Here is a 27713-nt window from a genome sequence, read left to right as displayed (position 1 = left end):
TAGAAAGAAAAATACAAAAATAGCAAATACCTATCGAGCAAAATCTCACGCTGATAACGTGTTATAGAATAAAATATATATTAAATAATAAGTAGCCTAGAATATTATAAAAGTAAAATATCCTTGCATAGTACGCACCAGTGTATGTTGTAGAAATTGAAAGATGATTTACAACTGTAATAAAATTGAAAGTATGATAAGAAAGATGCTAAAAGAAATTGGTATCGTGTTTCTCTCTGCCATTGGCAACTATTTATACAAGATAGGGAATAAGCATTGTCATGCTTAGGATACATATAAATGAGACACGTGGTTTTTGGAGACTTTAGTCCACAAGCAAAGCTATTAGAGCATGTACAATGGACTCGTTAAAAGCTCTTTTTGTGAGACTTTAAGGCTAGGTAAAATTTGGAGAGGAAATTGAACTGCAGTGGAATAGTTAGAGGCTCTTCATGGCTCTCCAAATTTGGAGAGTAACTAAAGCTATGTGGGCCCATTTATTTTTTATCAATATTTTTTATATCATTTACTTGTTCTTTTATTTCTATTTTGTTTAAAATTAAATTATGTATATTTTTAAATGATAAATGAAATATTATCAATTTTAAATGATAACTAAATTTAAATTTAACTTTTTTGCTTATCGAAGTGAACAAATGAAAAACAATATATTTAATAAATAAAATTCAATTTTATGTTATTTGTTAATTTCATATTCTTAATTATTTTTTTATAATAATTAAGTATTTTAACAAATTTTTATCAATAATAATAAAATGAAAGTAACTTTAAATTGACATTAATAATACATATTACAAAATAAACTACGATACAAAATTACAAAAACAAAGAAATTACAACTCAGATATAAAAATAAGACAACATAGAAAAATAATATTATTTAACCCTCCTCATCTCCAAAGATATTCCACAAATGATTCGTAAGATCGGATCGCAAGACTTCATTAGTTCCCCTATTGCGAATTCGACCAAGACGTGCTGGGATGTAAGATACAAGAATTAATGGATCTCGACCATATTCGGGAGCAAAAATATTTTCTTCACGTAAAGGTTCCCATAAGTCATATTCAGTTTCGCGTTCATCTTCTATAATCATATTATGAAGGATAATGCAAGTTTTCATTATCTTACAGAGATCTTCTTTTGACCAATATCGTACGGGTCCTTGTGTTATGCCCCACCTGATTTGTAAAACACCAAATGCACGTTCTACATCTTTTCGGACAGCCTCTTATTTTGTATCAAATAATTTTTCTTTTGCAGTGGTCGGATAATGAATGGTTTGAATGAGAGATGCATATTTTGGGTAAATAGCATCGGTTAAGTAATATCCCATTGTATAGGAATGCACATTCACCGCATAATTGATTGGAGGCATTCTACCATATATGAATTTATCGAATAATGGCGAATGATCTAATACATTAATATCATTATTTGCACCCGCCATGCCAAAAAATGAATGTCAAATCCAAAGGTCATGGGATGCAACTGCTTCTAAAATTAGAGTTGGTTTGTGATGGTGACCTCTGTGTGTGCTGTGCCAACCAGTTGGACATTTTTTTACTCCCAATGCATACAATCTAAAGAATCAAGCATACCTGGAAATTCTCGTGATTCACCTTCTTGAAGTGAACGTGCAATATCGTGTTCATTTGGCGAACGCATGTACTGTTCCTCATACAATTCAATCGATGAACAAAAAGTCTTTAAGCTCAGTATTACAGTTGTCACTCCAATATTTAGATATTCATCACAATTATCTGCAGACAAACTATAAGCAAGTATACGAAGTGCATCAGTTATTTTTTTTAATAGATGATAGGCCAAGGCGGCCACAAGCATCTTTTTTTTTTAATGAAGTATGAGTTATGATTTTGAACATCATCGAAGATACGAAAAAATAACTCTTTGCACATCCTAAAACGTCTGCGAAAATAATCATCAGGATAAGTACAATTATCAGAAAAATAATCATCCCACAATTGTTGGTGACTTCTTTCACGATCACGATGAATATATCGTAGTTGCGATGATTGGTATTCCTGTGCTTGATATATTCGAGGAATCAAATTAAGCATCTCTTGAGTCTCTTTCTCGATACGAATGGAAAAAGCTCTTCATTCTCTGAAGATGTAGATTAAGAACTTGATGATTGAAAATATGTTAACTCATCTTGTGGAAACCATCCAGATGATGAATCCATAATTTGTGGTATAAAAAATGTTATTTGTATATTTTGTGAGTTGGTGTATTTTTGTCAAAGGAAGAAATTATTTATACACAAATATGTGATTCAAAATATTTGTGGGGTGATATGATCACGGGTGAATTATTTATTGGAAAAAGTGTAAGTTAGGAGTGATAGTTTATTGTTACAGAGAATAAGAAAGTGTCGTGAATAGTTTTTCATTAAGATAAGATATACCATCATACCATCAATTAATCATTTTCTTTTTGTTTTAGCAAAATGTTAAGCTGCTGTATTTTAGGAAAAAGTGCCATGAATAATCTATTCGTATATTTGCCTTTTCTTTTAGCTAAATAATTATGATATTGATTTTTTGAGATAAGGGCCATGAATAGTCTCTTCAGATGACAAGATATGTCATCAAATAATTACTTTTTTTTTTCTTTTACAAAAATGTTATGATATTGTTTTTCGTAAAACGTGCCATAGATAATCTAACCGGCTGATAAGATTTGCAAAAAAATGTTACGATGTTATTTTTTGAGAAAAGTGCTGGACTAATATCTTAAGATGATAAGATGTGTCATCAAACAATTAAATTTTTTATTTAGCAAAATATTAAGAAGCTATTATAATACTTTATTACGGAAAGCGTGCCATCAAAAATCTATATGAGGAAGAGACATGCCAAGAAGTAATTAAATATATTATGATATTGTTTTCGGGGAAGTGCAAATATAGTTTTGCTCCATTAAATTTGCTCCACTATAAATAGCAGTCATATATTGATGTTATAACTCACCAATTCACCTTCATTTTACAGTGATATTATAGATCCGCACAATAAGTTCAATCCTAATATGAATCCACAATATAATTCTCAGCCACCATGATAAAATGATTCTCAAACATTTACTCATCAGTCCATGAATTCGCAATTTCAACCATTTTCTCAGTTTGCATAAAACGCAACAACAAATGCATACTCCAAAGACATCAGACAAGAAGAGTTCTGGAGGACGCGCGCAAAGAGATAGACAACCAAACTGGAGTGTGAAAGAAGATGAAGCTTTATGCAAAGCCTGGTTACATATTTCAGAAGATCCAATAGTTGGTACGAATCAACTAAGAGGCAAGTTGTGGGACCGAATTAGCGCGGAATTTGTAAAAATTCTAAAAGACGATCCTGGTAGACCCTCTGGTGGGCTAATGAATCCGTGGTCAACCATTCAATTAAGCGTTACTAAATTTTCTGGATATGTCAATATGATTGAACGTGTCCAATTAGTGGACAAAGTGCAGAAGATAATGTAAGTAAATATAAAATTATATTACAATAGCTATATATATATATATATATATATATATATATATATATATATATATATATATATATATATATATATATATATATATATTATTTAAATAAAGTATTTGAATCTTTATTCACAGATATTAATAACAAAACAATTATATTACAAGAAAGAGAACCATGTTTTTAAGTGGGAGACTTGTTGACTTATTTTAAAAGACACACCAAAATGGTACAATTATATCAATGATATACAAGAGAAGAAGAAAAGGATGTGTCAAAAAAGATGGCAGAAATTAATTTGGATGAAAATAATATTGAAGATTCCTCCAATGCCGAGACTCCGTCAAGTGAGCAATCCACACCTAGCGGGACTCCAACCTCAATTAATCTTGACGATGAGGATGGAGTATCTAATAATACTTCAACTGTGACACCCATTTTCTAGTTATACTTAATTAGTATTTTAGAATATGATAGCGGAAGACTTTGAAACATATAAATCGGGAATAGAAAATTCCGACAAAATTTTTCTTTTAGAATCAGAGTAAGAGTGTCCACATATTACCAAACAACATACACTTAATCGATTTCACAAACTATGCATGCATGACTAGAGATTAAGTTCCATTTTAGCAAAGTGAGAGAATTTTGGACAGTTTCGATCTATCAATCAAAAACAAAATAATAACTCTCTAACCGCTCATGCAAAACACTTGAAATTTTTACCACATGCTCTAATAAGGACCTAGATAACCTAGTAAAAACAGTTTTTAAATACCTTGAGCCATTTGAAAGGAATAATTAAAATGGTACAACTATACAGTTTAAAAATCTAAAGCAGGGGAGTGACCTTTGAAAAATCTTTATAAATTCCCTACTGTCTCAAAAATCATAAAATTCTATACTAAAGTACATTAGTAAGTTAGGAGTTTATACCAAGTGGAATAAATCTTTTTGAGTGAGAAAAACTTCGTATTTTGTTATAAATACTACAATGACTCTGTTTCAGAGAAGAGTTGGTAAACAATTCGTAATTAATTCATGGCTTATTCAAATAATGCAAACGACCTATCAACGTGAACCTAACAAATAGACCTATGATGCTGTAAAATTTCATGCAATAATGTATTCAAGAGATAATTAACACGAATTATTAAACTACTAGGCAGAACACAACACATAACTAGCCGATGGGCATTTTATAAGGTTTTTAGGAAAACTTGCCCTAAAGTTACATAAGTTTTTGAGGAATCATCATAACATATATCAAAATAGGTAATCTTAATCCTATGTCACATTACACATTATGCATCAATAGTAAGTTCCTCCAATAGGCGGAAGGGAACGATAATAAACACCTAAAACGGTGTCGAATGTCTTTAAAAGCAAAGTGTACAAATAAAACCACATTAGTATATTAAGAGCACCCAAAATCCACCATGCCTCCATATGAACTCTTCTCCCGATCCACGAACTCAACTTCAACCACGATCCTCGGGCTCGAAATCGGGTAATCCTACAAGCAATTCAACACCTATATGAGTCTTTGAGACTCAATGAGAATTCCATAGAATATCAAATACACTTAGACAAGGAATCATATAATCATACATCTACATACATATACAAGTATACATATACCTCAATCATCATTTCTTTAAGAAAATTTACCGATTTACCTTTACCTTCTCGGTTTACCTCTTAGACTTTTCGATTTACCTCTTAAACCTTCGTTTCATCATTTCATAAGGAATAAGAGGAGATCCCTCACAAGGGAGTCGTCATTCTTTTGCACAACGTGTAAGAAAAATCATACAACGTGTAAGAAAAATCATTTTCTTTAGTCGGATATCCTTTGGAAAAATCAAGTAAAACCATAGACAATAAGCCTTCATTTATTTGGAACCCGTTTCATAAGTGGAATCAAACCACACACTCTTCATCTCATTTTTGGGGTACCGGTCCCTCATACCCCGTGCTTATTCGATCTATGTTTTACAAGACTTTCCAATTTAAAAACGTGCAAGTGAGGTTAGTACATACTTTCATTCATTTCAAGCAATTTGATTAGGTGTGTGTGAAAACATTTTTCGTTCGGATATCCTTTGAAAAATCAAGTAAAACCATAGACAATAAGCCTTCATTTATTTGGAACCCGTTTCATAAGTGGAATCAAACCACACACTCTTCATCTCATTTTTGGGGTACCGGTCCCTCATACCCCGTGCTTATTCGATCTATGTTTTACAAGATTTTCCAACTTAAAAAACGTGCAAGTGAAGTTAGTATATACTCTTCATTTCACATATTCAAAGTTAGCTTTCACATAAGCACACATATTTCCACCTATTTCACAAAGGCACATAATTTAGTCACAAAATCACAAAAGCAAGTAAAACACATAACAACTCAAGCAAAGAACATAGATCGCATATAGCAAAACAACTCAAAGCATTCGGTTATTTATAATTACTATCTCCAAGTTATTAATTAGAGTTCAAGCCCTCTTTCTCAAGAGGCTTGAAGTTCTCTTTCAAGTAACACAAAATTTCCATTTATTTCATTTTCTTTCCAAAATATTCGAACCATCAACAATTCAATCACACAAAATTCCATTTTTATTAATCTTGTTCTCGATTTTTATCTTCGTATACTATCTTATTACTCATAGATCATAAACCATGGATCGTAAGCTTCCTCGACCCGGAGGGAGTACACTTACAACCACGTAGGTCGATATATATAAACATAGAAACATATACTTATATATATCACATATAGATTACAAATAAACCATGGATCAAGTACTTTATTCGACCACGCAGGTTTACGAAAACCATGGATCGAAGTTTCCTTAAGATCACGCAGGTCTAGTATATATATATATATATACATACATAAATAAAAATTAAATTACAATATTATTCTTAGTTCATCAAGATTATATCATTTAAAGCTTAGATTCTTACATGCATGGATGATCTAACAATAAACAAGTAAAGTACTATAATTTCCCAAATTTTCGGCCATTAAGAACAAAGAAGGTGAAAGAATAAATAATATTGGTGAAGAATCACTTGTAGCAAGAATATGAAATTCTCACCTAGTTTCTCTTGAGAATATGAAGGAATTGGTGGATTGAATAACCCACTACAAGAACCTTGAAGAAATTATAAAGAAATTAGAAGAAAACATTAGGGAATTTTCGAAATTGAAAAAGGAAGAAGAAAAATGAAAGTTTTCTTACACTTCTAGTTGAAGAAACTTCTTTTTTGGAAATGAGGAGAGATTTTGAGCTTCCTACACTAATAATTTCGAAATGGAGGAGAAGAAGAGAGAGAATGATGTTTTCTTAAGAGCTTTAAGATATGGTGGAGAAGATGAAAATTCACTTGGGTGTTGGGTTCTATTTATAGAGTTTTGCAAGCATTTGGGGGTGTTCTTGGAATTTCCTCTTTAGGTGGGTTGAATTGGAGATGGTTCTATGGCTTGAGCTTGAGTAAAAATGGAGTCTTGGTGAGGGGATGGTGGTGATGGCCGAATTTAGAGAGAGGAAGGAGAGAGAGAGAGTGGGTTTCAAATGCTTAGGTGGAGAGAGAGAGAGAGAGAGAGAGAGAGAGAGAGAGTAAATGGGTCTTGAATTAAAAGGTAAAGTGAAGTACCATTCTCAATGAAGAAGGTACAAGCCACTTAAGCCTTCAATTATCCCAATTAATGAGTCTTTCTACATTAAAGAATTGTACACATGGAAAATAAAATCCATGTGTGTCTCCACATGGCCGAAAATTACAAGAAGAGTGGGGAAAATTTTATTTCTAAGTTTATTCACTCATTTAATTATCTAATATGCATGAATTTATTCTTTTTCTAAAAATTTAGTGTATGCGTAAATATATTCCAACTATCCAAATTAAATTCTAGAATGCAATAATCTAATTAAAATATGAAATTTTTCAATTAGTTATTTTTCGTGTGAAATTTTCAAATATTCGATTCTCATAAATCAACTAATCACATAATTTAAGTCACACATAAAGTTCATCAAGAATGCATGTATAACTAGGCTAGCTCATAAAGAAATTATCCTATTAGCTCACATAAAATTTCTAAACGTAAAATCTACTTATGAAAAATAATAAAAATATAAAACGAGTTATCCGAAAGGGCGGGGTGTTACAATCTCCCCCCCTTAAAGAAATTTCGTCCCCGAAATTTGTACCTTTCTTGATTAATTCCGGGTACCGACTCTCAATCTCATCCTCGAGTTCCCACGTCGCCTCGTCCGGGGAGTGGTTTTTCCAAAGAACTTTGATAAGGCGAATTTCTTTATTTCGGAGTTTCCTAACTTTTCGGTCTAGAATTTGGACGGGTTCTTCGATAAAAGATAGGTTTGGGGATAAGTCTATAGGTTCGAATTCAAGGACGTGGTCGGGGTTAGGAAGGTATTTTCGGAGCATGGATACGTGAAAGACATTGTGTATTCGAGATAGATGTGGTGGTAGGGCAAGGCGATAGGCTTGAGTGCCAATTCGATTGAGAATTTCGAAAGGTCCAATATATCGAGGGCTTAGCTTCCCTCGTTTTCCGAATCGCATAATTCCTTTGAGTGGAGCGACTTTTAGAAATACGTGGTCGCCAACATTGAATTCCAAGTCTCGTCTCCTTTTATTTGCGTATTTTTGTTGGCGATCTTGGGCCGACTTCATTTTCTCCCGGATGTGTTTGATTATGTCGACGGTGTGTTGGACTAGTTCGGGGCCCAATAATTTTCGCTCGCCGACTTCGTCCCAATGGATTGGAGATCGGCACTTTCTTCCGTACAATGCTTCGTATGGCGCCATTTCGATCGACGATTGGTAACTATTATTGTACGAGAATTCGATGAGCGGTAGCCGGCTTTCCCAATTGCCACCAAAATCCATTATGCATGCTCGGAGCATATCTTCGAGAGTTTTAATCGTTCTCTCGGATTGACCGTCGGTTTGGGGATGGTATGCCGTACTAAAGGCTAGACGGGTCCCCATTGCTTCGTGTAAGCTCTTCCAAAATTTTGAAGTGAATCGGGGGTCTCGATCGGAAATAATCGATATAGGAATCCCATGGAGCCGGACAATTTCTCGGATGTAAAGTTCGGCTAGCTTTTCGAGACTAAAGGTAGTCTTGACCGGTAGAAAGTGAGCGGATTTGGTTAGGCGATCAACTATCACCCATATTGAGTCGGAACCTTTTTGAGTTTTTGGAAATCCTTGAACGAAATCCATGGTTACTCTTTCCCACTTCCATTCGGGTATGAGGTTGGGTTGAAGAAGTCCGCCGGGCCGTTGGTGCTCCGTCTTGACTTGTTGACAAACTAGGCATTCGGACACAAATTTGGCTATGTCTTTCTTCATTCCGGGCCACCAATATAATTTCTTCAAGTCTTGGTACATTTTTGTTTCACCCGGGTGGCAAGAGTAGGGGGTTTTGTGAGCTTCGCCAAGAATTAATTCTTTTATCTCTTTGTTTGCCGGAACGCAAATTCTTCCTTGGAATTTTAAGACTTCGCCATCGGAGATTGAGAAATTGGGATTTCGACCGGTTGATAAGCTTTCTCGGGTTTTTAGAAGTTGATCATCCAGGAGTTGGGCGGATTTGATAGTCGACTCGAGCGGCGGTTCAATGATCAAAGCGCACATGGACTTCCGGCTAAGAGCATCGGCCACGACATTAGCTTTACCGGGGTGGTAAAGTATTTCGCAATCGTAATCTTTGACCAGTTCGAGCCATCGTCTTTGTCTCATGTTAAGATCCTTTTGGGTGAAGAAGTACTTTAGGCTTTTGTGGTCGGTGAAGATCGAACATTTCTCTCCGTAGAGATAGTGCCTCCAAATTTTGAGGGCAAAAACAACGGCGGCAAGTTCCAAGTCGTGCGTCGGGTAATTCTTCTCGTAATCTTTCAATTGACGAGAGGCATAGGCAATTACGTTCCCATTTTGCATCAAGACGGCTCCAAGTCCATGCTTGGAAGCATCGCTATAGACTACGTAGTTTCCGGTTTTGTCGGGTAAGGCGAGAATTGGGGCGGAAGTTAATCGATTCTTGAGCTCTTGGAAGCTAGACTCACATTCGGCGGTCCATTGGTACTTGGTCTCCTTTCGGGTCAATCGAGTGAGTGGAGAAGCGATTTTGGAGAAGTTCGGGACGAATCGTCGATAGTAACCCGCGAGACCGAGGAAGCTTCGGATTTCTCCAACATTTCGGGGAGTCGGCCAATTGCAAACGGCTTCGATCTTGCTTGGATCTACCGATATTCCTTCTTTCGAGATCACGTGCCCAAGGAAGTGGACTTGGCGTAACCAAAATTCACATTTGGAGAATTTTGCGTAAAGTTGGTTTTCTCGGAGAGTTTGGAGCACGATTCTCAAATGTTCTTCGTGTTCTTCATCATTTCGGGAGTAGATTAAGATGTCGTCGATGAAGACGATTACAAATTGGTCGAGGTACTTCCGGAAGATTCGGTTCATTAGATCCATGAAAGCGGCCGGGGCGTTGGTTAGACCGAATGGCATTACTACAAACTCGTAATGGCCGTAACGAGTTCGGAAAGCGGATTTTGGGATATCTTCTTTCTTGATTTTTAATTGGTGATAGCCGGAACGGAGATCGATCTTTGAGTACACCGTGGAACCTTGGAGTTGGTCGAAAAGGTCGTCGATTCTCGGTAGAGGATATTTATTCTTGATCGTGACTTTGTTAAGCTCTCGGTAGTCGATACATAGGCGGAGGGTTCCGTCTTTCTTTTTGACGAAGAGGACGGGAGCGCCCCAAGGAGAGAAGCTAGGGCGAACGAACTTCTTATCAATAAGCTCTTGAATTTGTTCTTTGAGTTCTTTAAGTTCTAACGGGGCCATGCGGTAGGGTGCTTTGGAAATAGGAGTTGCACCGGGAATTAGGTTGATCTCAAATTCAATTTCACGATCGGGTGGAAGACCAGGGAGATCTTCGGGAAAGACATCGGGAAAATCACAAACAGTTGGTACTTGGGATGGCTCGGGTTTATTTTCGTCGGAGATTTCGACTATGTCGACCAAATGACAACAATGCCCCTTTCGGGCGAGCTTAAGTGTTTTGACGGCGGAGAGGATTTGGAGTGAAGGTGAATAAGACCCTTGAAATTCCACTGTTTGGCCGCGAGGTAAAGAAAGATAGACGGTTTTGGTCGCACAATTAATTTGGGCTTTAAATTTGGACAACCAATCCATTCCGAGAATTACTTCGAAATGGTCTATAGGGAGAATTATGAGGTCGGAATTGAGTGGCTTCTTTTGGATTTGGATTGGGCAATCTTTGAAAAAGAGGTCGGATTCTAAGTCATTGCCGGACGGTAAGCGAATTGTGAATAATTCACTAGATGTGGTAGGGGTTATTGGGAATTTGGCGGCGAGGGTACTCGAGACGAATGAGTGAGTCGATCCGGAGTCAACTAGAGCATAAACGAGATTGTTACAAACGTAAATTGTACCTGCTATCATCGAAGGGTCGGCTTCGGCTTCATCTTTGGTCATTGCGAACACTCGACCGGGAGCTCGATTTTGCGGTGGGGGTTGTGGGCAATCCCTTATCAAGTGCCCTGGTTTTCCACAGCGATAACAATTGTTGGTGCCTTGAACGCAGTGTCCAAAGTGAGGTTTCCGACATTTTGGGCAAATCGGTCGGGTTGGTGGCGTAGCATGGTTTTGAATCATTGGACGTTTTCCCTTGTTTTGGCTCGGTCCGGGGTGGGGTCTCTTCCATTTGTGAGTAGTGGCGGGTGGAACGGATCGAGATTGACGGATCTCTTGCTCGGCTTGGTCTGCTTCGAGTGCTTTGTCGACTATTTTCCGAAAAGTCGTTACGGAAGACATGCGTACGTCTCTTTGAATCACCGGGTTGAGACCTCTAAGGAAATGGTTGGCCTTTTCGTCGGCGTCTCGGGATATGAATGGGGCGTAGAGACATCCTTGTTCGAATCGGCGTACGTACTCGGCTACGGACATGTTGCCTTGCTTTAGCTCAAGAAATTCCTTTAGCTTCTGAGCTCGGAGGTTTTTGGAAAAGTACTTTTCGAAGAATAAGATTTTGAAAGTGCTCCAAGTAGTGTTCGTTAGGTCGATTCCTTCTTTGGTACCTTCCCACCAATGACGGGCTTCGTTCTTCAGTAGGAAAAGAGAACAATGGATTCGATCTCGGTCGGACATTTCCATGTAGTCGAAAATGACTTCGAGGGATTTGATCCATTCTTCGGCTATGGTTGGATCGGGGCCTCCATGGAATTCGGCAGGGTGCATTCGTAGAAACCTTTCGTAAATGGCTTGGGGTGTGGTATTTTGAGTTGGTGGAGGTGGAGGGTTCTGGTTTTGGAGGTTAACAAGGCGTTGGATTTGTTCATTTTGTTCTCGGACGAGGGCGGTGAGGTCTTGTATGGTGCGAGATTGATCGTTCGGACCGTTAGCGGCGTTTTGAGCTCGAGTTTGTGCTCCCGACATTTTAGCACTTTAAACAAATAAACACTTCTCATTAGTTAAGAAATGTGCACATATAAACACATACCTGCCCGAGTCCTTAGTTGATGTCGTCATTCGAGGATTTCGGAGATCTTTAAGTTCATATGGAGATTTTCCGGGGATCGTTGCTCTGATACCACGTATGTGTGACACCCATTTTCTAGTTATACTTAATTAGTATTTTAGAATATGATAGCGGAAGACTTTGAAACATATAAATCGGGAATAGAAAATTCCGACAAAATTTTTCTTTTAGAATCAGAGTAAGAGTGTCCACATATTACCAAACAACATACACTTAATCGATTTCACAAACTATGCATGCATGACTAGAGATTAAGTTCCATTTTAGCAAAGTGAGAGAATTTTGGACAGTTTCGATCTATCAATCAAAAACAAAATAATAACTCTCTAACCGCTCATGCAAAACACTTGAAATTTTTACCACATGCTCTAATAAGGACCTAGATAACCTAGTAAAAACAGTTTTTAAATACCTTGAGCCATTTGAAAGGAATAATTAAAATGGTACAACTATACAGTTTAAAAATCTAAAGCAGGGGAGTGACCTTTGAAAAATCTTTATAAATTCCCTACTGTCTCAAAAATCATAAAATTCTATACTAAAGTACATTAGTAAGTTAGGAGTTTATACCAAGTGGAATAAATCTTTTTGAGTGAGAAAAACTTCGTATTTTGTTATAAATACTACAATGACTCTGTTTCAGAGAAGAGTTGGTAAACAATTCGTAATTAATTCATGGCTTATTCAAATAATGCAAACGACCTATCAACGTGAACCTAACAAATAGACCTATGATGCTGTAAAATTTCATGCAATAATGTATTCAAGAGATAATTAACACGAATTATTAAACTACTAGGCAGAACACAACACATAACTAGCCGATGGGCATTTTATAAGGTTTTTAGGAAAACTTGCCCTAAAGTTACATAAGTTTTTGAGGAATCATCATAACATATATCAAAATAGGTAATCTTAATCCTATGTCACATTACACATTATGCATCAATAGTAAGTTCCTCCAATAGGCGGAAGGGAACGATAATAAACACCTAAAACGGTGTCGAATGTCTTTAAAAGCAAAGTGTACAAATAAAACCACATTAGTATATTAAGAGCACCCAAAATCCACCATGCCTCCATATGAACTCTTCTCCCGATCCACGAACTCAACTTCAACCACGATCCTCGGGCTCGAAATCGGGTAATCCTACAAGCAATTCAACACCTATATGAGTCTTTGAGACTCAATGAGAATTCCATAGAATATCAAATACACTTAGACAAGGAATCATATAATCATACATCTACATACATATACAAGTATACATATACCTCAATCATCATTTCTTTAAGAAAATTTACCGATTTACCTTTACCTTCTCGGTTTACCTCTTAGACTTTTCGATTTACCTCTTAAACCTTCGTTTCATCATTTCATAAGGAATAAGAGGAGATCCCTCACAAGGGAGTCGTCATTCTTTTGCACAACGTGTAAGAAAAATCATACAACGTGTAAGAAAAATCATTTTCTTTAGTCGGATATCCTTTGGAAAAATCAAGTAAAACCATAGACAATAAGCCTTCATTTATTTGGAACCCGTTTCATAAGTGGAATCAAACCACACACTCTTCATCTCATTTTTGGGGTACCGGTCCCTCATACCCCGTGCTTATTCGATCTATGTTTTACAAGACTTTCCAATTTAAAAACGTGCAAGTGAGGTTAGTACATACTTTCATTCATTTCAAGCAATTTGATTAGGTGTGTGTGAAAACATTTTTCGTTCGGATATCCTTTGAAAAATCAAGTAAAACCATAGACAATAAGCCTTCATTTATTTGGAACCCGTTTCATAAGTGGAATCAAACCACACACTCTTCATCTCATTTTTGGGGTACCGGTCCCTCATACCCCGTGCTTATTCGATCTATGTTTTACAAGATTTTCCAACTTTAAAAACGTGCAAGTGAAGTTAGTATATACTCTTCATTTCACATATTCAAAGTTAGCTTTCACATAAGCACACATATTTCCACCTATTTCACAAAGGCACATAATTTAGTCACAAAATCACAAAAGCAAGTAAAACACATAACAACTCAAGCAAAGAACATAGATCGCATATAGCAAAACAACTCAAAGCATTCGGTTATTTATAATTACTATCTCCAAGTTATTAATTAGAGTTCAAGCCCTCTTTCTCAAGAGGCTTGAAGTTCTCTTTCAAGTAACACAAAATTTCCATTTATTTCATTTTCTTTCCAAAATATTCGAACCATCAACAATTCAATCACACAAAATTCCATTTTTATTAATCTTGTTCTCGATTTTTATCTTCGTATACTATCTTATTACTCATAGATCATAAACCATGGATCGTAAGCTTCCTCGACCCGGAGGGAGTACACTTACAACCACGTAGGTCGATATATATAAACATAGAAACATATACTTATATATATCACATATAGATTACAAATAAACCATGGATCAAGTACTTTATTCGACCACGCAGGTTTACGAAAACCATGGATCGAAGTTTCCTTAAGATCACGCAGGTCTAGTATATATATATATATATACATACATAAATAAAAATTAAATTACAATATTATTCTTAGTTCATCAAGATTATATCATTTAAAGCTTAGATTCTTACATGCATGGATGATCTAACAATAAACAAGTAAAGTACTATAATTTCCCAAATTTTCGGCCATTAAGAACAAAGAAGGTGAAAGAATAAATAATATTGGTGAAGAATCACTTGTAGCAAGAATATGAAATTCTCACCTAGTTTCTCTTGAGAATATGAAGGAATTGGTGGATTGAATAACCCACTACAAGAACCTTGAAGAAATTATAAAGAAATTAGAAGAAAACATTAGGGAATTTTCGAAATTGAAAAAGGAAGAAGAAAAATGAAAGTTTTCTTACACTTCTAGTTGAAGAAACTTCTTTTTTGGAAATGAGGAGAGATTTTGAGCTTCCTACACTAATAATTTCGAAATGGAGGAGAAGAAGAGAGAGAATGATGTTTTCTTAAGAGCTTTAAGATATGGTGGAGAAGATGAAAATTCACTTGGGTGTTGGGTTCTATTTATAGAGTTTTGCAAGCATTTGGGGGTGTTCTTGGAATTTCCTCTTTAGGTGGGTTGAATTGGAGATGGTTCTATGGCTTGAGCTTGAGTAAAAATGGAGTCTTGGTGAGGGGATGGTGGTGATGGCCGAATTTAGAGAGAGGAAGGAGAGAGAGAGAGTGGGTTTCAAATGCTTAGGTGGAGAGAGAGAGAGAGAGAGAGAGAGAGAGAGAGAGAGAGTAAATGGGTCTTGAATTAAAAGGTAAAGTGAAGTACCATTCTCAATGAAGAAGGTACAAGCCACTTAAGCCTTCAATTATCCCAATTAATGAGTCTTTCTACATTAAAGAATTGTACACATGGAAAATAAAATCCATGTGTGTCTCCACATGGCCGAAAATTACAAGAAGAGTGGGGAAAATTTTATTTCTAAGTTTATTCACTCATTTAATTATCTAATATGCATGAATTTATTCTTTTTCTAAAAATTTAGTGTATGCGTAAATATATTCCAACTATCCAAATTAAATTCTAGAATGCAATAATCTAATTAAAATATGAAATTTTTCAATTAGTTATTTTTCGTGTGAAATTTTCAAATATTCGATTCTCATAAATCAACTAATCACATAATTTAAGTCACACATAAAGTTCATCAAGAATGCATGTATAACTAGGCTAGCTCATAAAGAAATTATCCTATTAGCTCACATAAAATTTCTAAACGTAAAATCTACTTATGAAAAATAATAAAAATATAAAACGAGTTATCCGAAAGGGCGGGGTGTTACAATCTCCCCCCCTTAAAGAAATTTCGTCCCCGAAATTTGTACCTTTCTTGATTAATTCCGGGTACCGACTCTCAATCTCATCCTCGAGTTCCCACGTCGCCTCGTCCGGGGAGTGGTTTTTCCAAAGAACTTTGATAAGGCGAATTTCTTTATTTCGGAGTTTCCTAACTTTTCGGTCTAGAATTTGGACGGGTTCTTCGATAAAAGATAGGTTTGGGGATAAGTCTATAGGTTCGAATTCAAGGACGTGGTCGGGGTTAGGAAGGTATTTTCGGAGCATGGATACGTGAAAGACATTGTGTATTCGAGATAGATGTGGTGGTAGGGCAAGGCGATAGGCTTGAGTGCCAATTCGATTGAGAATTTCGAAAGGTCCAATATATCGAGGGCTTAGCTTCCCTCGTTTTCCGAATCGCATAATTCCTTTGAGTGGAGCGACTTTTAGAAATACGTGGTCGCCAACATTGAATTCCAAGTCTCGTCTCCTTTTATTTGCGTATTTTTGTTGGCGATCTTGGGCCGACTTCATTTTCTCCCGGATGTGTTTGATTATGTCGACGGTGTGTTGGACTAGTTCGGGGCCCAATAATTTTCGCTCGCCGACTTCGTCCCAATGGATTGGAGATCGGCACTTTCTTCCGTACAATGCTTCGTATGGCGCCATTTCGATCGACGATTGGTAACTATTATTGTACGAGAATTCGATGAGCGGTAGCCGGCTTTCCCAATTGCCACCAAAATCCATTATGCATGCTCGGAGCATATCTTCGAGAGTTTTAATCGTTCTCTCGGATTGACCGTCGGTTTGGGGATGGTATGCCGTACTAAAGGCTAGACGGGTCCCCATTGCTTCGTGTAAGCTCTTCCAAAATTTTGAAGTGAATCGGGGGTCTCGATCGGAAATAATCGATATAGGAATCCCATGGAGCCGGACAATTTCTCGGATGTAAAGTTCGGCTAGCTTTTCGAGACTAAAGGTAGTCTTGACCGGTAGAAAGTGAGCGGATTTGGTTAGGCGATCAACTATCACCCATATTGAGTCGGAACCTTTTTGAGTTTTTGGAAATCCTTGAACGAAATCCATGGTTACTCTTTCCCACTTCCATTCGGGTATGAGGTTGGGTTGAAGAAGTCCGCCTGGCCGTTGGTGCTCCGTCTTGACTTGTTGACAAACTAGGCATTCGGACACAAATTTGGCTATGTCTTTCTTCATTCCGGGCCACCAATATAATTTCTTCAAGTCTTGGTACATTTTTGTTTCACCCGGGTGGCAAGAGTAGGGGGTTTTGTGAGCTTCGCCAAGAATTAATTCTTTTATCTCTTTGTTTGCCGGAACGCAAATTCTTCCTTGGAATTTTAAGACTTCGCCATCGGAGATTGAGAAATTGGGATTTCGACCGGTTGATAAGCTTTCTCGGGTTTTTAGAAGTTGATCATCCAGGAGTTGGGCGGATTTGATAGTCGACTCGAGCGGCGGTTCAATGATCAAAGCGCACATGGACTTCCGGCTAAGAGCATCGGCCACGACATTAGCTTTACCGGGGTGGTAAAGTATTTCGCAATCGTAATCTTTGACCAGTTCGAGCCATCGTCTTTGTCTCATGTTAAGATCCTTTTGGGTGAAGAAGTACTTTAGGCTTTTGTGGTCGGTGAAGATCGAACATTTCTCTCCGTAGAGATAGTGCCTCCAAATTTTGAGGGCAAAAACAACGGCGGCAAGTTCCAAGTCGTGCGTCGGGTAATTCTTCTCGTAATCTTTCAATTGACGAGAGGCATAGGCAATTACGTTCCCATTTTGCATCAAGACGGCTCCAAGTCCATGCTTGGAAGCATCGCTATAGACTACGTAGTTTCCGGTTTTGTCGGGTAAGGCGAGAATTGGGGCGGAAGTTAATCGATTCTTGAGCTCTTGGAAGCTAGACTCACATTCGGCGGTCCATTGGTACTTGGTCTCCTTTCGGGTCAATCGAGTGAGTGGAGAAGCGATTTTGGAGAAGTTCGGGACGAATCGTCGATAGTAACCCGCGAGACCGAGGAAGCTTCGGATTTCTCCAACATTTCGGGGAGTCGGCCAATTGCAAACGGCTTCGATCTTGCTTGGATCTACCGATATTCCTTCTTTCGAGATCACGTGCCCAAGGAAGTGGACTTGGCGTAACCAAAATTCACATTTGGAGAATTTTGCGTAAAGTTGGTTTTCTCGGAGAGTTTGGAGCACGATTCTCAAATGTTCTTCGTGTTCTTCATCATTTCGGGAGTAGATTAAGATGTCGTCGATGAAGACGATTACAAATTGGTCGAGGTACTTCCGGAAGATTCGGTTCATTAGATCCATGAAAGCGGCCGGGGCGTTGGTTAGACCGAATGGCATTACTACAAACTCGTAATGGCCGTAACGAGTTCGGAAAGCGGATTTTGGGATATCTTCTTTCTTGATTTTTAATTGGTGATAGCCGGAACGGAGATCGATCTTTGAGTACACCGTGGAACCTTGGAGTTGGTCGAAAAGGTCGTCGATTCTCGGTAGAGGATATTTATTCTTGATCGTGACTTTGTTAAGCTCTCGGTAGTCGATACATAGGCGGAGGGTTCCGTCTTTCTTTTTGACGAAGAGGACGGGAGCGCCCCAAGGAGAGAAGCTAGGGCGAACGAACTTCTTATCAATAAGCTCTTGAATTTGTTCTTTGAGTTCTTTAAGTTCTAACGGGGCCATGCGGTAGGGTGCTTTGGAAATAGGAGTTGCACCGGGAATTAGGTTGATCTCAAATTCAATTTCACGATCGGGTGGAAGACCAGGGAGATCTTCGGGAAAGACATCGGGAAAATCACAAACAGTTGGTACTTGGGATGGCTCGGGTTTATTTTCGTCGGAGATTTCGACTATGTCGACCAAATGACAACAATGCCCCTTTCGGGCGAGCTTAAGTGTTTTGACGGCGGAGAGGATTTGGAGTGAAGGTGAATAAGACCCTTGAAATTCCACTGTTTGGCCGCGAGGTAAAGAAAGATAGACGGTTTTGGTCGCACAATTAATTTGGGCTTTAAATTTGGACAACCAATCCATTCCGAGAATTACTTCGAAATGGTCTATAGGGAGAATTATGAGGTCGGAATTGAGTGGCTTCTTTTGGATTTGGATTGGGCAATCTTTGAAAAAGAGGTCGGATTCTAAGTCATTGCCGGACGGTAAGCGAATTGTGAATAATTCACTAGATGTGGTAGGGGTTATTGGGAATTTGGCGGCGAGGGTACTCGAGACGAATGAGTGAGTCGATCCGGAGTCAACTAGAGCATAAACGAGATTGTTACAAACGTAAATTGTACCTGCTATCATCGAAGGGTCGGCTTCGGCTTCATCTTTGGTCATTGCGAACACTCGACCGGGAGCTCGATTTTGCGGTGGGGGTTGTGGGCAATCCCTTATCAAGTGCCCTGGTTTTCCACAGCGATAACAATTGTTGGTGCCTTGAACGCAGTGTCCAAAGTGAGGTTTCCGACATTTTGGGCAAATCGGTCGGGTTGGTGGCGTAGCATGGTTTTGAATCATTGGACGTTTTCCCTTGTTTTGGCTCGGTCCGGGGTGGGGTCTCTTCCATTTGTGAGTAGTGGCGGGTGGAACGGATCGAGATTGACGGATCTCTTGCTCGGCTTGGTCTGCTTCGAGTGCTTTGTCGACTATTTTCCGAAAAGTCGTTACGGAAGACATGCGTACGTCTCTTTGAATCACCGGGTTGAGACCTCTAAGGAAATGGTTGGCCTTTTCGTCGGCGTCTCGGGATATGAATGGGGCGTAGAGACATCCTTGTTCGAATCGGCGTACGTACTCGGCTACGGACATGTTGCCTTGCTTTAGCTCAAGAAATTCCTTTAGCTTCTGAGCTCGGAGGTTTTTGGAAAAGTACTTTTCGAAGAATAAGATTTTGAAAGCGCTCCAAGTAGTGTTCGTTAGGTCGATTCCTTCTTTGGTACCTTCCCACCAATGACGGGCTTCGTTCTTCAGTAGGAAAAGAGAACAATGGATTCGATCTCGGTCGGACATTTCCATGTAGTCGAAAATGACTTCGAGGGATTTGATCCATTCTTCGGCTATGGTTGGATCGGGGCCTCCATGGAATTCGGCAGGGTGCATTCGTAGAAACCTTTCGTAAATGGCTTGGGGTGTGGTATTTTGAGTTGGTGGAGGTGGAGGGTTCTGGTTTTGGAGGTTAACAAGGCGTTGGATTTGTTCATTTTGTTCTCGGACGAGGGCGGTGAGGTCTTGTATGGTGCGAGATTGATCGTTCGGACCGTTAGCGGCGTTTTGAGCTCGAGTTTGTGCTCCCGACATTTTAGCACTTTAAACAAATAAACACTTCTCATTAGTTAAGAAATGTGCACATATAAACACATACCTGCCCGAGTCCTTAGTTGATGTCGTCATTCGAGGATTTCGGAGATCTTTAAGTTCATATGGAGATTTTCCGGGGATCGTTGCTCTGATACCACGTATGTGTGACACCCATTTTCTAGTTATACTTAATTAGTATTTTAGAATATGATAGCGGAAGACTTTGAAACATATAAATCGGGAATAGAAAATTCCGACAAAATTTTTCTTTTAGAATCAGAGTAAGAGTGTCCACATATTACCAAACAACATACACTTAATCGATTTCACAAACTATGCATGCATGACTAGAGATTAAGTTCCATTTTAGCAAAGTGAGAGAATTTTGGACAGTTTCGATCTATCAATCAAAAACAAAATAATAACTCTCTAACCGCTCATGCAAAACACTTGAAATTTTTACCACATGCTCTAATAAGGACCTAGATAACCTAGTAAAAACAGTTTTTAAATACCTTGAGCCATTTGAAAGGAATAATTAAAATGGTACAACTATACAGTTTAAAAATCTAAAGCAGGGGAGTGACCTTTGAAAAATCTTTATAAATTCCCTACTGTCTCAAAAATCATAAAATTCTATACTAAAGTACATTAGTAAGTTAGGAGTTTATACCAAGTGGAATAAATCTTTTTGAGTGAGAAAAACTTCGTATTTTGTTATAAATACTACAATGACTCTGTTTCAGAGAAGAGTTGGTAAACAATTCGTAATTAATTCATGGCTTATTCAAATAATGCAAACGACCTATCAACGTGAACCTAACAAATAGACCTATGATGCTGTAAAATTTCATGCAATAATGTATTCAAGAGATAATTAACACGAATTATTAAACTACTAGGCAGAACACAACACATAACTAGCCGATGGGCATTTTATAAGGTTTTTAGGAAAACTTGCCCTAAAGTTACATAAGTTTTTGAGGAATCATCATAACATATATCAAAATAGGTAATCTTAATCCTATGTCACATTACACATTATGCATCAATAGTAAGTTCCTCCAATAGGCGGAAGGGAACGATAATAAACACCTAAAACGGTGTCGAATGTCTTTAAAAGCAAAGTGTACAAATAAAACCACATTAGTATATTAAGAGCACCCAAAATCCACCATGCCTCCATATGAACTCTTCTCCCGATCCACGAACTCAACTTCAACCACGATCCTCGGGCTCGAAATCGGGTAATCCTACAAGCAATTCAACACCTATATGAGTCTTTGAGACTCAATGAGAATTCCATAGAATATCAAATACACTTAGACAAGGAATCATATAATCATACATCTACATACATATACAAGTATACATATACCTCAATCATCATTTCTTTAAGAAAATTTACCGATTTACCTTTACCTTCTCGGTTTACCTCTTAGACTTTTCGATTTACCTCTTAAACCTTCGTTTCATCATTTCATAAGGAATAAGAGGAGATCCCTCACAAGGGAGTCGTCATTCTTTTGCACAACGTGTAAGAAAAATCATACAACGTGTAAGAAAAATCATTTTCTTTAGTCGGATATCCTTTGGAAAAATCAAGTAAAACCATAGACAATAAGCCTTCATTTATTTGGAACCCGTTTCATAAGTGGAATCAAACCACACACTCTTCATCTCATTTTTGGGGTACCGGTCCCTCATACCCCGTGCTTATTCGATCTATGTTTTACAAGACTTTCCAATTTAAAAACGTGCAAGTGAGGTTAGTACATACTTTCATTCATTTCAAGCAATTTGATTAGGTGTGTGTGAAAACATTTTTCGTTCGGATATCCTTTGAAAAATCAAGTAAAACCATAGACAATAAGCCTTCATTTATTTGGAACCCGTTTCATAAGTGGAATCAAACCACACACTCTTCATCTCATTTTTGGGGTACCGGTCCCTCATACCCCGTGCTTATTCGATCTATGTTTTACAAGATTTTCCAACTTTAAAAACGTGCAAGTGAAGTTAGTATATACTCTTCATTTCACATATTCAAAGTTAGCTTTCACATAAGCACACATATTTCCACCTATTTCACAAAGGCACATAATTTAGTCACAAAATCACAAAAGCAAGTAAAACACATAACAACTCAAGCAAAGAACATAGATCGCATATAGCAAAACAACTCAAAGCATTCGGTTATTTATAATTACTATCTCCAAGTTATTAATTAGAGTTCAAGCCCTCTTTCTCAAGAGGCTTGAAGTTCTCTTTCAAGTAACACAAAATTTCCATTTATTTCATTTTCTTTCCAAAATATTCGAACCATCAACAATTCAATCACACAAAATTCCATTTTTATTAATCTTGTTCTCGATTTTTATCTTCGTATACTATCTTATTACTCATAGATCATAAACCATGGATCGTAAGCTTCCTCGACCCGGAGGGAGTACACTTACAACCACGTAGGTCGATATATATAAACATAGAAACATATACTTATATATATCACATATAGATTACAAATAAACCATGGATCAAGTACTTTATTCGACCACGCAGGTTTACGAAAACCATGGATCGAAGTTTCCTTAAGATCACGCAGGTCTAGTATATATATATATATATACATACATAAATAAAAATTAAATTACAATATTATTCTTAGTTCATCAAGATTATATCATTTAAAGCTTAGATTCTTACATGCATGGATGATCTAACAATAAACAAGTAAAGTACTATAATTTCCCAAATTTTCGGCCATTAAGAACAAAGAAGGTGAAAGAATAAATAATATTGGTGAAGAATCACTTGTAGCAAGAATATGAAATTCTCACCTAGTTTCTCTTGAGAATATGAAGGAATTGGTGGATTGAATAACCCACTACAAGAACCTTGAAGAAATTATAAAGAAATTAGAAGAAAACATTAGGGAATTTTCGAAATTGAAAAAGGAAGAAGAAAAATGAAAGTTTTCTTACACTTCTAGTTGAAGAAACTTCTTTTTTGGAAATGAGGAGAGATTTTGAGCTTCCTACACTAATAATTTCGAAATGGAGGAGAAGAAGAGAGAGAATGATGTTTTCTTAAGAGCTTTAAGATATGGTGGAGAAGATGAAAATTCACTTGGGTGTTGGGTTCTATTTATAGAGTTTTGCAAGCATTTGGGGGTGTTCTTGGAATTTCCTCTTTAGGTGGGTTGAATTGGAGATGGTTCTATGGCTTGAGCTTGAGTAAAAATGGAGTCTTGGTGAGGGGATGGTGGTGATGGCCGAATTTAGAGAGAGGAAGGAGAGAGAGAGAGTGGGTTTCAAATGCTTAGGTGGAGAGAGAGAGAGAGAGAGAGAGAGAGAGAGAGAGAGAGAGTAAATGGGTCTTGAATTAAAAGGTAAAGTGAAGTACCATTCTCAATGAAGAAGGTACAAGCCACTTAAGCCTTCAATTATCCCAATTAATGAGTCTTTCTACATTAAAGAATTGTACACATGGAAAATAAAATCCATGTGTGTCTCCACATGGCCGAAAATTACAAGAAGAGTGGGGAAAATTTTATTTCTAAGTTTATTCACTCATTTAATTATCTAATATGCATGAATTTATTCTTTTTCTAAAAATTTAGTGTATGCGTAAATATATTCCAACTATCCAAATTAAATTCTAGAATGCAATAATCTAATTAAAATATGAAATTTTTCAATTAGTTATTTTTCGTGTGAAATTTTCAAATATTCGATTCTCATAAATCAACTAATCACATAATTTAAGTCACACATAAAGTTCATCAAGAATGCATGTATAACTAGGCTAGCTCATAAAGAAATTATCCTATTAGCTCACATAAAATTTCTAAACGTAAAATCTACTTATGAAAAATAATAAAAATATAAAACGAGTTATCCGAAAGGGCGGGGTGTTACATCAACTGGTCTAGCACGTCCTCCCGGTAACAAATGTGCGAAAAGTGCTAAAAAAGAAAAAAAAATTAATTCCATGAACTTATTTGTAGAAGAGTTTTCTAATATGAGAAAAGAAGTATCAAGTCGGTTTCAAAAGGAAGGGAATAAAAAACATGCAATAGAACAACAAAAGTTACAAGCGAAAATGGACGCAAGAAATTTACAGCTACAAGTTCAAAAGGAAACCAAGCAAATGAGAATTGCAGCAATGAAAGAACAAGAACAAAAACGATTTGAGAAAGAAATAATGATGATGGATCTCAATTCAGCTCCTACAGATGAAGGTAAAATTTGGATTATTGAACAACAAGCTTGGATAATGGAACAACAAAGAGAAATCATAAGTCGTGCACGGAAAAATAAGTCACCGTTTACGGGGCCTAATAATTAGTTTACTAGCTTTCTCGTAATTTTTATTGATGTCTTCTATTAGTTGGAGAGATGTTCCAACAATCTTATTCAACTCTTCTGTAATCCTTTGTGTTATTAATATTTATGTCAATTTTATGTAAGTTGTTAAATTTTTATATTATTAATTAGTCTTTATATATTACAGAAAAAAATAATAATAATAATAAACGAACGTAAATCACAACATGATCAAATGGTCATTTTTTTACGAAAATTAGCTTAATTTCAAAGTCAAGTTAATTATATCAATTTTATTAATTAAATATAAATTCTTGAAAATTTAATTTGAATTTTTTTATATTAATAGTGAATATTTTATTATAGTTTAATATTCGGAGAGTTATTTTGGAGAGCAACAAAATATACCATTGAGCAATTTTAATTTGGAGAGTGATAAAAGTGGGACCCATTTTTAGAGATGTGATAAAGTTAATGAAAATGAGTATGTGGCATGTGGACCCCACTATTTGGAGAGGGTTTTTTAGCTAGGCCATTGTACATGCTCTTAGATAATATTATAATATTTTCAATATTGTTTCTTTATACTGAATTTTAGATTTCTATTTTTGTGTTATTTATTCATTAATCCCCTCTCTCTATTGCACCCAGCCGCCACCTACCCCAATTCCCAAACACCAAAGCATTTTTTCTTCTCTCTTTATTGTGGTCTTTTTCGTTTTCTTCTTTTCTTCTCAATCATTACCACCCACAAGCCACCATTGCAGATTTCAACCCAAGATCTCAGGAGTCAGGACACAACCTGACTAGCGCCACCCAAGCCCTCCGGCTCGTCCAATAGCGATTTTTACTGAGTTTTTTTTTTCTCAGTTTTTTCTACTCCCTCCACTATCGTGCATATCAGATCTACAAATCATTTCTCAAAAACCGGTTTTCAGGCGGTTTCCGGTTCGACAGTCTGATCGGTCAAAAAAACAGTTTTTATCAACTGAATCGTTTTTTGCAATTTTCGAGTTTATAGTACCAACCGGACTGGACAAGGTAGCGGTTCGCGGCTGAACCGGTCGAACTGGCCGGTCCAGTCCGGGTTTCAAAACATTGTTCAATAGACCCCTCATTTTGAAATTATTTTGAACTAACCACCAAAGATATTACATTTGGTACATATCTCCTCATTTTTATCTTAATTTGGGATACCCCTGAGCACTTTGAAGTACCAAAAATGCTATTTTAATATCATTTTAAAAACATCACTTCATCTCTCTCTTCCTCTCTCAACTTTCAGATCCAAATCCCGTCCCCATAGGTTTTCAATCGGCGATGTTGTTTCACGTAGTCATAACTCTCTATACAGTGGTCGAAATTCGATGTTTGACTACCGTTAGATTCCTCTCGTCGAGCTCTTTCTTTTCGTGGTGATTTCATACAGTTTGGAGTTCTGAAATTGAATTTTAAAATTATTATTTTCTAGACTAATACAAGTTTAAAAATATACTATTAAATTTATGGGTAATTACAGTTAACTCCCCTGAATTATAGGGTCCCCAATGCCGCCTCAACTACAAACTTGGACAGTTTGTATCCCTCTGTTAATGTTGGGTCTCCAAATGCTGAGGTGTAGATTTGACTTTTGCTTTACGACCATAATTCAATTTAGAACCCCCAAATTAAAACCACAATTCAGTGATAACCCCAAATTTAATTTAAAACCTCAAAAAAATCAACATCTTCAAATTCAAATTCAAAATTCATCTTTCATTGGTTTTTGACCCAAATCAAAAGCCCATCTTCTTCTATTAACATACATCCTTAAAACCTACACCCACATTATTAAATTCAAACGTTCATTTCCTTTCGTCCCAAACGAGTTGAACTTCTTTCCAAACATCGGATTACTTCAACAGGTCGGGCCTTTACGAAATGAGTGATTCAGGAAATGTGTTGGAAGACAGAGTGAAGGATATTGTAATTCTTTAAGTGTTGAGAGAGAGAGAGAGAGAGAGAGAGAGAGAGAGAGTCCATTTGGTTATACGAATGAAACAAGAAAATGAAAATAATCATTCCAATTCCTTTATGTTGTGGATTCAGGTCCACAGACAATAACAAGCCACATAAAATGAAAATCGAACCAAGCAAGAACACATAGATACCACTGTGTTGACTCAACCGACTGTTGACACTGTTGCAAATAACACAACCATAGTTACCACATATCTAAAACTGAAAGCTATAGAACAGATAAAGAACACAATATTTAAAGTGGTTTGACCTGTATTACCACAGGCCTACATCCATTGTGCAGAGAGAACAAAATCCATTAGATCAAGAAGGTTACAAATTACAAGATAGTGATAACACTCAAGCTCTCAACAGCTATTTCACCTAAGTTGTATTGACACTCCCCTGTTAGTGTATACCTCAATGTTCCTCTCTTGTTTCCCAACCCCAAATCTCACAAACCCTGTGAAGATTTCCTTCTTGCTTTCCCTCTAGCTTCTTCTTTTGTTCTTGAGAGTTGCCTCTCTTTCCAGCCCCTCAAGCTTATTCCCTTGATTAGCCTTAGCCTCCAAGCCTCTCCTCCAAGTGCTTTATGTATGCAGTTAATCCTAGCAAAAAGCAACTTGGTCCCCAAGCATACCACTGTGAACTCGACAGGTGTCTACCACAGTCAGTGCTCCTCACGTGTTCTGTCTTCTAGTATAACAGCTCCTTACACTTTCCATTTCATCCTTTAACTTTACTTTAACTGCTGACTCAGGAAAAATATCCACTTGGCATGTACACGTGGATATGAGTCGCATAATAACACCTTATGTCCATTTGGTTAAATTAAATACATACTTCCAGTTCTGCTGAAATGTTCAACTTAATTTATCTAAACACAATTTGCTCAAATTTAAATTCACATAAGCAGTGGAAGCCAATTGAAGGGGGAAAATTGTGCAAAAAGATTCTCCATCTTTGGTCAACGTGCCATAATTTCGTAGTTGTACTTCGAGATTATATATTTTTGTGCCCTTGAATTATAAAGTGTCGCACTCCTCAATTACAAAACGTACCAAACCCCTCTTTACCTCTTTATCCTTTGCATTTCGTTTAAATTTAATAA

The 27713-nt window shown here is 37.0% G+C and overlaps 2 long non-coding RNA genes across 2 annotated transcripts; both read right to left on the bottom strand.

Annotated features, from left to right (window-relative positions):
• Positions 1 to 13032: 13032 nt before the first annotated feature.
• On the bottom strand, positions 13033 to 15366 carry LOC148765731 (uncharacterized). Its single transcript, XR_016029033.1, has 3 exons — positions 15016 to 15366; positions 14872 to 14918; positions 13033 to 13284 (listed from the first exon to the last, which is right to left on the bottom strand). It is a non-coding gene; the product is annotated as an uncharacterized LOC148765731 (long non-coding RNA).
• A 5911-nt stretch (positions 15367 to 21277) lies between these two features.
• Positions 21278 to 23678, bottom strand: LOC148765730 (uncharacterized). Its single transcript, XR_016029032.1, has 3 exons — positions 23261 to 23678; positions 23117 to 23163; positions 21278 to 21529 (listed from the first exon to the last, which is right to left on the bottom strand). It is a non-coding gene; the product is annotated as an uncharacterized LOC148765730 (long non-coding RNA).
• Positions 23679 to 27713: the final 4035 nt, after the last annotated feature.

This window comes from Erythranthe guttata, chromosome 13 (assembly GCF_056151865.1).
Source record: "Erythranthe guttata isolate IM_541 chromosome 13, IM_541, whole genome shotgun sequence".
NCBI classification, from domain to species: domain Eukaryota; kingdom Viridiplantae; phylum Streptophyta; class Magnoliopsida; order Lamiales; family Phrymaceae; genus Erythranthe; species Erythranthe guttata.
This window is presented reverse-complemented; position numbering and strand designations above follow the sequence as displayed.